Source organism: Protopterus annectens, chromosome 3.part1 (genome assembly GCF_019279795.1).
Source record: "Protopterus annectens isolate FY-2018-M chromosome 3.part1, PAN1.0, whole genome shotgun sequence".
NCBI classification, from domain to species: Eukaryota; Metazoa; Chordata; order Ceratodontiformes; family Protopteridae; genus Protopterus; species Protopterus annectens.
The window spans coordinates 1,823,696,392-1,823,707,451 of record NC_056732.1 but is presented as its reverse complement, the minus strand read 5'-3'; positions in this window follow the sequence as shown (position 1 = coordinate 1,823,707,451).

Below are 11,060 nucleotides of genomic sequence, written 5' to 3'. Positions count from 1 at the left end.
TTGGTTTATAGTTTAGACTTTGTTCCTAGATTTCAGGACTGTTTTCAGTATTAATTTTAGTCTTCTAAAATATTCCTTACTGAGTTTTATTTGCATTTGTACATGTTTTATTGTTGATCTTTCATCAATTTCCAAATATTTATATTTTTCTTCCTGCTCACGTTCTTTATATCATATCCATTTCCCAAACTGATATTTTCTTGATTTAGCAGCTTTCCTGCTTTAAATGTTGCTTTTGTACATTTATCAAGACCAAATGGCATTCTTATATCATCTGACAAAGTTTTGATCACTTTCAGTTGTACCTTCAGTTCCCCCAGTTTCAAATCATCCATAATTAGAAGATGAAAAGTTTTTACACTTTGTTTTTGTTTGGCAGCCAACCTGTAACCATGACCTAATTTGTTAAGTAGACAGCTTATCAGATTAAGGGCAAGACAAAAGAACAGTAGTGACACAGTCCCTTTGAATTTTTATCACTGGGATAATAATGTGTCCTTTATCATGGCTTAGCTGGAAAGTGCTTTGCCACTGCTTCATGGTCACTTAATGTAATTGATCAATGTGGGGTGTATTCTAGACATCTGTAATACTCCTTTATCCATGAATTTGGGATGCTGTTAAATGCTTTTTCACTAATCTATCCAAGCCATACTTAGATTATTTCCCTTTTTACAATTCTCCATTATGACTTTCTTTAACAAAAAATTAACAATTGTTCCACATGACTTTCTTGCATTATCATTTTATTCTATTGCCATGACTGAGTTTTCTTCTAAATGACTATAAACTCTGTTGGCATTATTTCTGGTATATAGTTTATACATTGTCAGAAGGCAACTTATTTGTCTATAGTTTTTAGGACAGCTTGCAGGTTCACACTTGAGGAGTATCATTTTTTTCCTGTTGTTAGCCAGATTGATGTCTGTTCAGGGTGCACATATAAGTAGTTGTTACACAGGGCTAAATCATCATTTAACAATGTTAATACTTTTAGCCAGCAATTAGATACTGCATCCAGGCTGCAATTTTCCATTAGAAACTTTTCTTAATTTTATTTCAATTTCTTTGGCAGTTGCTTCCTCCTATTTCATATCCTGTACATTTGAACCTCTTACTGTTTCTTTTACTTCTTCTATCCATTCAGCAATTTTGTTATATTCCACAGGGTCTTCATCAATATTTCTCCAAAATGTGTATTTCTTCCTTTTTGGTGGTGTTTCTATTGTCTTTGCTTTGTTTCCCAATTCTCTGCAAAACCTTTTTGGGTCATCAATGAAGTTCTTATTTTGTACTTTTCCTTTAAATTTATCTGCATATCATCTGAGTTTTCTGTCTGTGCTGATATATTTAGTTTATTATTTGCAATAGTGCATGGACTGTTCTAATACTGTGCATTGTTTTTATCACATCTATTGTTGTTGATCTGTTCCCTCTTCTATACTCTTCTGACAGTGACAGTTCTTGTCATAATTGCTTTATAGTTTTTTCTATTTGATACTTCCATTATGGAATTTGATTTCTTCCTGTCCTTTCCCTTATTGCTCTGTGTTTTTGTGGCAAGACTTTATCTGTTATCAGTTTAGCTGCACATTAATATATCCTATCTACTTCTCTCGTATCACATGAATTTCTGTAAATTGTTTTGATTACTATGGTCATTTATTTTATCAGACTTCCAACATTTTAAGTCTTATTGACTGTAATTTATTTTTTTCATTGATCTTAATATGTCTATCCATCTGTATTTAATCAAGCAATTCTTCCCTTAGATCTTTTTCCTCTAAACCGAGGGCACATTCTTTATTCTCCGTTTTCTGTTGGCATTCTACAGAAAGTTCCATAACATCTTCTTGCGACATGTTCTTTTCAGCTGCATCTTGCGTCATCTGTTGTTCTTTCAGATGGGAATTCACTGGCCTATCATAGCACAACATTGACTGCATCAGAGTCACCACCATTTCCTGTTCCTTCCATTGCTGTATAACTTAAACTGAACTTTTTTACTGGCTTCTACTAAAGGCTCCAGAGTATCTTCATGTGGCAACTGATCAGATGCTTCCTGTTCTATTTAACAAGGGGACTGTTCCATCATGCTGTGACATTATCAGAGTTGGAATGTCTACTATAAATCCTTCACTTCACAGGTAATCCATAACTTCAGTTTCTATTTCTGCATTACCAATCCTCTTTTCTACTTTCCCACTTTGTGATCTTATTTTTTGTATTGTAAAATTTTCCATATCCAGATGCCTTTGCCTGTATTTCTCTTCAAATATCTCTTGGTGATGTTTTTTTTTGTATTGGTTATGTTTGCTTTCTCCTTTGCATAAACATGACACCACATTAAATCTAGTTTTCTTTCTTTGTCATGTCCATATTTATATTTCAGATGTCTTCAGCTTCACCTGTTTCTGCTCACTTTGCTCTATCCTCCTGTGAGATAACTCGTGTTAGACTTTCAACATGAAATACTTCACTTTGCAGGTATTCCAGAACTTCAGCTGTTACTTGTTTAACTTCTACTTTACTAATTTTCTGTTTTACATCCCCTTTTTGAGTTCTTATTTTTTGTATTGTGAAATTTTCCATATATGGGTGCCTTTGCTTGTATTTCTCTTCAAATATCTTTGGAGCTGCTTTTTTCTGTTGCTTAGTTTGGCTCTGTCCTTTGCATAAACATTACACAATATCAGATATCTCTTTCTCTCCCCATATTCAGGTTTTCTTTTTTATACCTTTCATAAATCTCTAGGTTTTGTTCTTTAACAATGCTTGCAGCTAGTCCATAATAATGCTGTCCACTCTGACCCAAAGGAAATAGCTATTATCCTAGCTGACAAAACATGCATATGTTATCCTACCCACAGCTATAACTATTACACAAAATCTACAGTCCCTGCCACCCCTTTAATTACTACAGAACAAGTTTTCACAGCACTCTAAAAGGCTAATAACACCTTATAAGGGCACTGGTAACATACCAGGTTACCTTATTATCAGCACCAAATATGGCTTATCTAAACCCCTATTTAACCTCTTTAAGCCTCTTCACTGGTTAAACTTCCAAAGCCTGGAAAACTGCCACTGTAATGCCATTACACAATAGTGGCCCAACTACAGTCCGTGGTAACTATACACTCATTAGTCTCACTAGCCTCATAGGTAATGGAACGTGTTAGGTCATTGATCGGGACATTGAAAATGTCTTGACTCTAAACCTTCATTAATATGGCTTTGTCAAAGGATGCTCCTGCCTCTTTAACTTCATTCATTTCTTTGAAAAAGTCAGTGAAGCAGTGGATAGTGGTTATGCAGTACCTATGACATATCTGGAACTATCGAAGGCCTTTGACACTACTCCTCATACAGGCATTGACAGACTTGTAAATCCAAAGCTAAATCCTTATATTCCATGGTGGACAGTTAACTGGTTTTCTAACAGAAACCAATGCTGAGCCCTCTACTTGACATCTATTTCTCAGACCTTCAAGCCAATGTTCAAGGCCTATTGTTATCTAAGTTTCCAGATGACTGCAAACTGGGTGTTATTATTTGATCATCTACTGACTCACAATTGCTCCAACACGGTTTAAACCAATGTTAACAACTGGTAAAATAAAGGGAAAAAATAGAACTGTAGTGCAGTGAAACCTATGGAATTCACAAAGACACTCCAAATAAAAAGTCATCAGAATGGAAAAATAGTTGAGCATTTTTATCTATTTAACCAAAAGACTTCTTCAAAATAACAACTCTCATTACAAAATGATTTACAAGTTACATATTCTAAAATCAACAACTTACATTCAAACTCTCACAAGTCTGCTGCCTTCATTTTTAAAATGCACAATATGTATAGTGTCACTAAGGCCAGGCAACAGGTTAGCTCTTAATCAGAACTGCAGCTTACACACACACAATGAACCTGAACAGATATAAAAACAACAAATAAAATAAATAAACTTAGAACTTACAAAACACACCAAAACAAAAGATCTTAAAACTGGTGCAGTTCTTAGAATGTTTAGTGCCCATACATTCCGTGTTAAATTTATCTGTGTTTTACCTACATTTTATGCTTCACACATGGTTTGCATGTGTCAAGCGACTATATATATATATATATATATATATATATATATATGTAGATGATAAACCTCACTGCTGTTGTAAGTATAATGGTGTTTGGCCCAAATGTTTTGTCATAATTTTTAACAGCATAGGGGTTACTGCATATATATCAACATTTCTTAGAAAATATATAACCAAAAAGTGCCAGTCCTTCTCACATCAGAGCTCCTGTTCATTTATTTTGTTCTTATCAACCATATCTTTATAGTTAACATTTCTTTTATAAGTGAGGTTTATCGCCCACATGCTTCAATGCTTCTGCAGTTTGCAGTAATGTCTTCCAGTTGTCACTTAAAATTCTTTTCATGCTTTTGGCTATCAAATGAAAATTCCAGGCCACAGGATTTGTGCATCCCTTAAGTCTCCCACCACCCGAACTTTGACAACATTATTATGTCAGATGTAATTTGTGAACTGACAGACATTATATTAAATAGAAATTGTGCAAATTTAAAGGAGAACAACAGACAAAAAAAAAGAAAAATGTTTATTCCATCATGATATATCTGGCATGGCTTAGTGGTAAATCACTTTGTGTATGGTGTGCAGAGTCCTGGGTTCAAGCTTTGCAGAGGCTGTTTATTGTTGGGAGGATGGTCTAATGGTTAAGTTGTTTACCTTATAGACACAAGGTGCAGGGTTTGATTCTAACATGCGGTAATTGGCTAGGCAAGGGCAGTTAACCTAGTAGTAACCTATGACTTGATTCCTACATTTTAACCATACTGTGGCACTATATGTACTTTTTATTTATTTTTGTGTCTCTGTTCATATGAGGTCCTGCATGTTGACATGATTTGATTGTTAGTGTTAGGAAAATGTATAACTGCAATGCAATATGTAGGCTTAGTGTATTAAAATGTACAACTGCAATATGCAGGTTTAGTGTATTAAGGGTTAAAAGGAGTTAATACATTTATTCTGCTTATTCTGTGTGAAAATATGCAGCTGATAGAAGCTCTGAAAAGAAAACAATGGATGCCTGTAAATCCACCATGGTCAGCAGAAAGTGTATTGAGGCCAGGACTGTACCTTGAATGTATCATATCAGAACTAGAGAATGAATTGTGAGAAACTAAGGGAAGCTGAAACAAACTCAAGGCCAGGTTGTTTTTCTCAAAAAACATGTTTTTGCAAGACAGCAATTATTTGACCATGTCAGCATCAAATCTAATAATAGCATCTTTCTGTGAACTTGTAGAAAACTGTATAAAAACTGTAGGCTGAACTATGGAAAATCAGACAAACCTTGTACCTACATGCTTTGTCTCCTTGCTGCAAGTAATAAAGGGTGCCTTGCTTGAACCTAATGAGCATTGATCTTTGTGTTTTCCTTTACAGTTAGTGATTCATAGAGTTTTAATGAACATGGAAAATGTGCACAGACTTTTGAAAGCAAGCTACTGGACTACTGAAACTGTACAGAGGGCCACCCACTAAAAGAAATAACCGGGGAATGTTTAGTTGATTAGAAGTTCCTATCATCCCAGCTTGCTTTGCATGTTGGAGGACATAGAATTCCCATAGCCTGTTTGATGTCACTTTGTGGGTTGGCTCTCATGCATTTTGGAATATTTAAAATGGCTGTCTGGCTGATGTCACATTGTGGGCTAGCTCTCATGCATTTTGGAATATTTAAAATGGTTGGCTGATGTCACATTGTGGGGGAAATCTCCTTATACAACACTACGAACTCTTAATAGTGCGAACAGTGTTCGGTCTCACAGAGGGGTTCCCAGTGCGAGTAGGTGTACACCACGGTTCAGCTCTGAGCCCAGTGCTGTTCATACTGGTGATGGACTACATTAGCAAACAGGTTGGAGGGGACAGATCAACAAAGCTGCTGTATGCAGATGATGTGACAGTACAGGCAGACTCTGAGCTAGAACTTCATCAAAGGATAGGAGAATGGAATGCAAATCTGAAGGCACATGGGATGAAACTAAGCACAGATAAGACTGTGGTAATGGCAGCAAATTGGGGAAATCAGCAGAAGCTGAGAATAGAGATAAAAGGGAAGATAGTGGAACAGGTAAACAGCTTTAAGTATCTGGAAGGGATGGTTGAGGAGAAGAGTAGTCTAAATAAAGAGGTCAAAGCTAGAATGAGAGAGGCTGCAGCCAACTGCCACAGAGTATCTGGTGTAGCCTATGACAGAAGAATGCCAAAGAAGCTGAAAGGTAAGGTTTACAAGACAGTGGTGCGACCAGTACTACTGTATGCTACAGAAACCTGGGCAGTAAAGGCAGAACTAGAGGTGATGGAAATGAAGTGCCTGAGAAGGGTGGTATGATGCATACTGTGGGACAGATGAAGAAATGAGGACACAATAAGAGAAGCCAAAGTAGCTCCAATTGCAGAAAAAAATCAAAGAGAGCAGATTACGCTGGTTTGGACATGTGCATAAAAGCAAAAGACAATCTGGTGAGGATGATTTGGGACAGACAGGAAGAAGGTAAAAGGAAGTGAGGATGTCCAGCAAAGAGTTGGATGGATTATGTGAAAAACGATCTGCGACAGTCAGGCATGAGTGTTGAAGAAGGCAGGAGTGTGGGACTGAATCGAGAGAGTTGGTGACAGTTAACACAATACCCCAACCCAAATAGAAAAAATGGGGAAAAGGGGGCTGCTGCTGCTGCTGCTGATGATGATGATGATCAACACTTTTTGCTGTCATTCAGTCACACCAAAGCTGCACGTCAGAATATGTATGGAAGGTTGATTCATAGTTAAACTTTATTCAGATTGTTTTCTGCATTAGTCACAGTCTTCTTAAATATTCCCTGCTAAACTTTCTTTTCCTTCCTGCTATATTGTTGCCTCTTCCACGGTTGCCAGATATGTATCCAGTCCCTTCTGTCCAGCTCTTTTATACCACATTTCTTGCTAATGGTGACACTTCCTGACATTTCAGCTTTCCTGCTACAAATGTTTTTGAACATTTGTTGGGATCAAATGTCATTCTGATTTCATCTGAAAAGGTTTTAACAGCTGTAGTTGCCCTTTCAATTATCTGTTAATAAGCAACACATGTTAGGTCAACCACAAAAAGCAAATATGTAACTTGCCAAGATTGTTTTCTTAAAGTCAAACTGTACCCATAGTCTAGTCTGTAAACAAATTAAAGGACTGAAGGCAAGGCTAAACTGTAATGGCTACAAACATCAACCTGGAGTATTCCTCACTGGATATGTACACCAGGCACAGTCATTTGCTGTTTTTATGACTCAGCTGTAAAATGGCTTAATACTTTATCATACTAACTGTAACATAATTTATCAATATGTGATTAAACTTGTACAACTATAAGAATTCTGTATTCCAAACGTGTGTAATGCTGTCATTGTTTTGTAGTGTATCCATACCATAGGGAAATTCCTACCAGTTTTACAGGTCTTCATCGTGGCTCTTGTTTGCTCAGTATGGATCCGCCTTACCTGAAGTAAAAGAAAAATTAAAGGCCATGAAATGAATTTTGCTTCACTCTAATGTATGCCAATACTGTCTCTTCTCAGCAACTGCAGTGTACACAGAAGTGTTTCCTTTGGCAGTTCATTAAGCAATAACCAACGATGTCAGTATGGTATATTGAAGATTTACCCACAGATTAAATAAAGCCAACCGTGGGTAAATTTCAATATAACACACCATGGAGTCACTTATTGCTATTATACAATGACATTATTTAAGAAAAAAATACTTTTCTTAAATAATGTCTTTGTATAATGCCTCTGTGGTGCCCTTCCACATTTTCCTGGTATCCTGGGGCTTTTTCTGTAGTACTGTGCATGAGTATGGGACTTGTGTTCCCACACTTATGCAGTATATCAGTGCTGTGTAAAGGTAGCACTGAAGAAAAGATCTCCATTGCTTTTTTTTTAAATTATTATTATTATTTTCATGGAAAAGAAAAAGAGAAACCTGGAGACTTTTAACATTCGGGAGTGCCAGGACAGAAAAAAAAACAAGATAATAAGGTACATTGTACCTGATTACCCTCTTATTTTCGTATGTGCCATCGTCCTCATTAGTTTGAGGTCTTCTGTTTTCTCTTTTTGTTAAAAAAAAAAGAAAAAAAGAAAGAAAAGTAAAAAAAAATGAGATATACTAATGGAAAAAAAAAAACATCTGGGTGAACGGACCTTTTTCCGTTAGTAAATTCTGGGGATTTAAAATGGGCACGCTGGTTGTGGTAATTAAGTGTGCTCGTTTTTGAATATTAATGGTCAGTCGTTGTATAATATGGAATTACCTGTATGGGTTACTTACATGTAAGTAAGCTCAGAAATGTATTATTATTAGCCAGGATGCTCCTTCTACTTCTGAGACTATTTGCAACGCTGTTCTATCTTTCATTTGCGTATCTTGCTGTTTTATACATTTTTGTCTCTCAGCACACAGAGACTATCATTTCTGTGTTTAACAATTTTAATAATCTGTGCTGCCTTTCTCCCTTTTTTAATCAACTACAATATCTGTTACTCTTGCTTCTACTTTTTCTAAATTCATTTATTTGACATTTTAGAATAGTAACAACACAGAAGCATAAAACTAAAAGTACAAAGATTAAAATACAGTAACAGCTAAGCTTTTTGCCTGTTAATACTGGATGGTTCCATGTGAACAGTGCTTCTTTATTTTCAGAAATTCTTTGTGAGTCATGTTTCCACTGCTTCTTAGCTACTTGCACATTGCAGTGTTTGCACAACCCCCAGTAAATAAATATTTGCTACATGATAGCACCTTTCAGTATATAGACCTTCAGGCAGCTATAGGCCCATCACAACCAGCAACACTATGTAAAGTAGTGTTTAATTATGTGCTGCAAAACCTGCAGGTGTCTGTATCTCTCACTCTTTTTACATATTTATTTTCTCAAATTTTTTTTATTTTTCAAATACAGTTGAATAAATTCCATAATATTTGTATATAACATCATAAATAACTATGTATACTATTTACATCAGCCTGACACTATAACAGAGCTCAATATATACAATTAATTTATAGGTATAACAATCCAGTTATCAGAGTGTATTTGTTCAGTTATTGTAAAGTGTCAATCAATGATAAGACTTTTTTCCATGGATTGTTAATAAATAGCTTAGGATGAATCCTTAATTCTTTAATTTTAATTTCCAACAATGCTGTGGTCTTCAGTAAGCTGTAGAAGTCTTCCAAAGTCAGTATTGTGTTTGTATTCCAACTTCTTGTTATACACTTCCTTGAGATTGCAAGTATTGTCCAAATTAGATACATATTTGACTCATTCAAATGAGGACCTTCATACACATTTAATAATACTAGAGCTTTAGATAAGTTAAACAATTCATTAAATAAAGCTTGTAAAAAGTTTTTAATACCATTCCAAAATGGCTTAATTTTAACACAGTCAAAAAATTGTGATTCCAATCTGCATTGTGTATTTGCTCACACCTCCCAACATATTCTCTTACAAAGAAATGAGGACATAAATGCAGAAGACAAAATAGCTCCAACTGCAGAAAAGGTCAAACAGAACAGATTATGACGGCTCTGGCACATGTGCAGAAAAGTAGAAGACAATCTTGTGAAGAAGAAAGGTTTGGTTCAGACAGGAAGAAGGCAAGAGAAAACAAAGGCATCCAGCAAAGAGGTGGACAGATTGCAGGACAGAAGACCTGTGGCAGTCAGGCACGAGTGTTGAAGAAGGTAGGAATGGCGATGAATAGAGACAGATGGCTCCATGTAGAAAATGGGAAAAGGAGGTTGATGAAGATGATGATGGTGATGATGAAACTTCCACAACATGTAAAACAGAGTGGCACCCTTGCCATCTTCAAACTTTTGAATACCATTTCTTGGCTAGGTTTGTAACAGTCTTTAGACTGATTGCCTAGTTCTCACCTATGCAATTATATGGAAGTAGCATATTTAAGGATGCTTGCTAATTCTGGTTTTATTAGCTCAGTTGCTCATACTACCACTGGGACTACTTGGGTGTCATTGTTTCACATCCCCCTACTTACTGCATGTTTGACTTCATATTTTATAGCTATATGTCTTAACAGTGGCTATGACACTACAGTCAGAGGTGTAGCTATTCCAATAATTAATGCTGCTTTTCCCTGGTCAGTTTAATTACAATACCTGGTTGTCTTGCCTCCACTTCAACTGCCCATATCCAGTAATCCCACATGATTATCACTTCTTCATTTTCAATAATGCTTTGTAGTTCATTTTTCTAGTCCCTATCAGTTACCTGTATGTTACAGTGTCCAGAGTAAGACCCTTGCCACATTATTGTGTCGTCCAATATACAGGGTCTTGGCCATAAGTCTATCAAAGCCTGCAAGAGATAATATGGTTTATAATTCTGTGCTGCAAATCCTACGTTAATGTATCTTTTACCTTTTCCAAATATTATGGGGAACATACATAATTATCTTGACCTGTTACTATTAATCTTAATTCACTTCACTGTCAACATTCATGTGTCAACTCTTGATTAATGTGTTGCCACTGTATTTCTCTATGCTTTCCATTATAATTGCGGACTTTCTGGTTTACTTTTTATAATCAAGATTTACTCTTTCTTATAATTTTTAGCATATTGTCCTGCTACCTGTTTTTGTCCATGTCTAGTTTGATTTCCATGCATGGGTCCTCCTTAAATGCTTCTGATAACCTGAGCATGGATGTCATCCACTAGATCTTTATGTCTGAGTCTGAAAATATCAACAAATATGTATGCAGTCCCACAATTGCTGACTTATACATACAGTGAGTTTCAAGAGGGCCCATACCTCCTTCAGACCAATGGATACATAATCTTGACAACAACTATTTTTTACATATCACATGAAGGGTATGAATCAGTTTTCTTATTTTTCTATCCAAATGATCAACAGGTATGGAAATAAGGTGCATAAGGAAAGCTGGTGGTG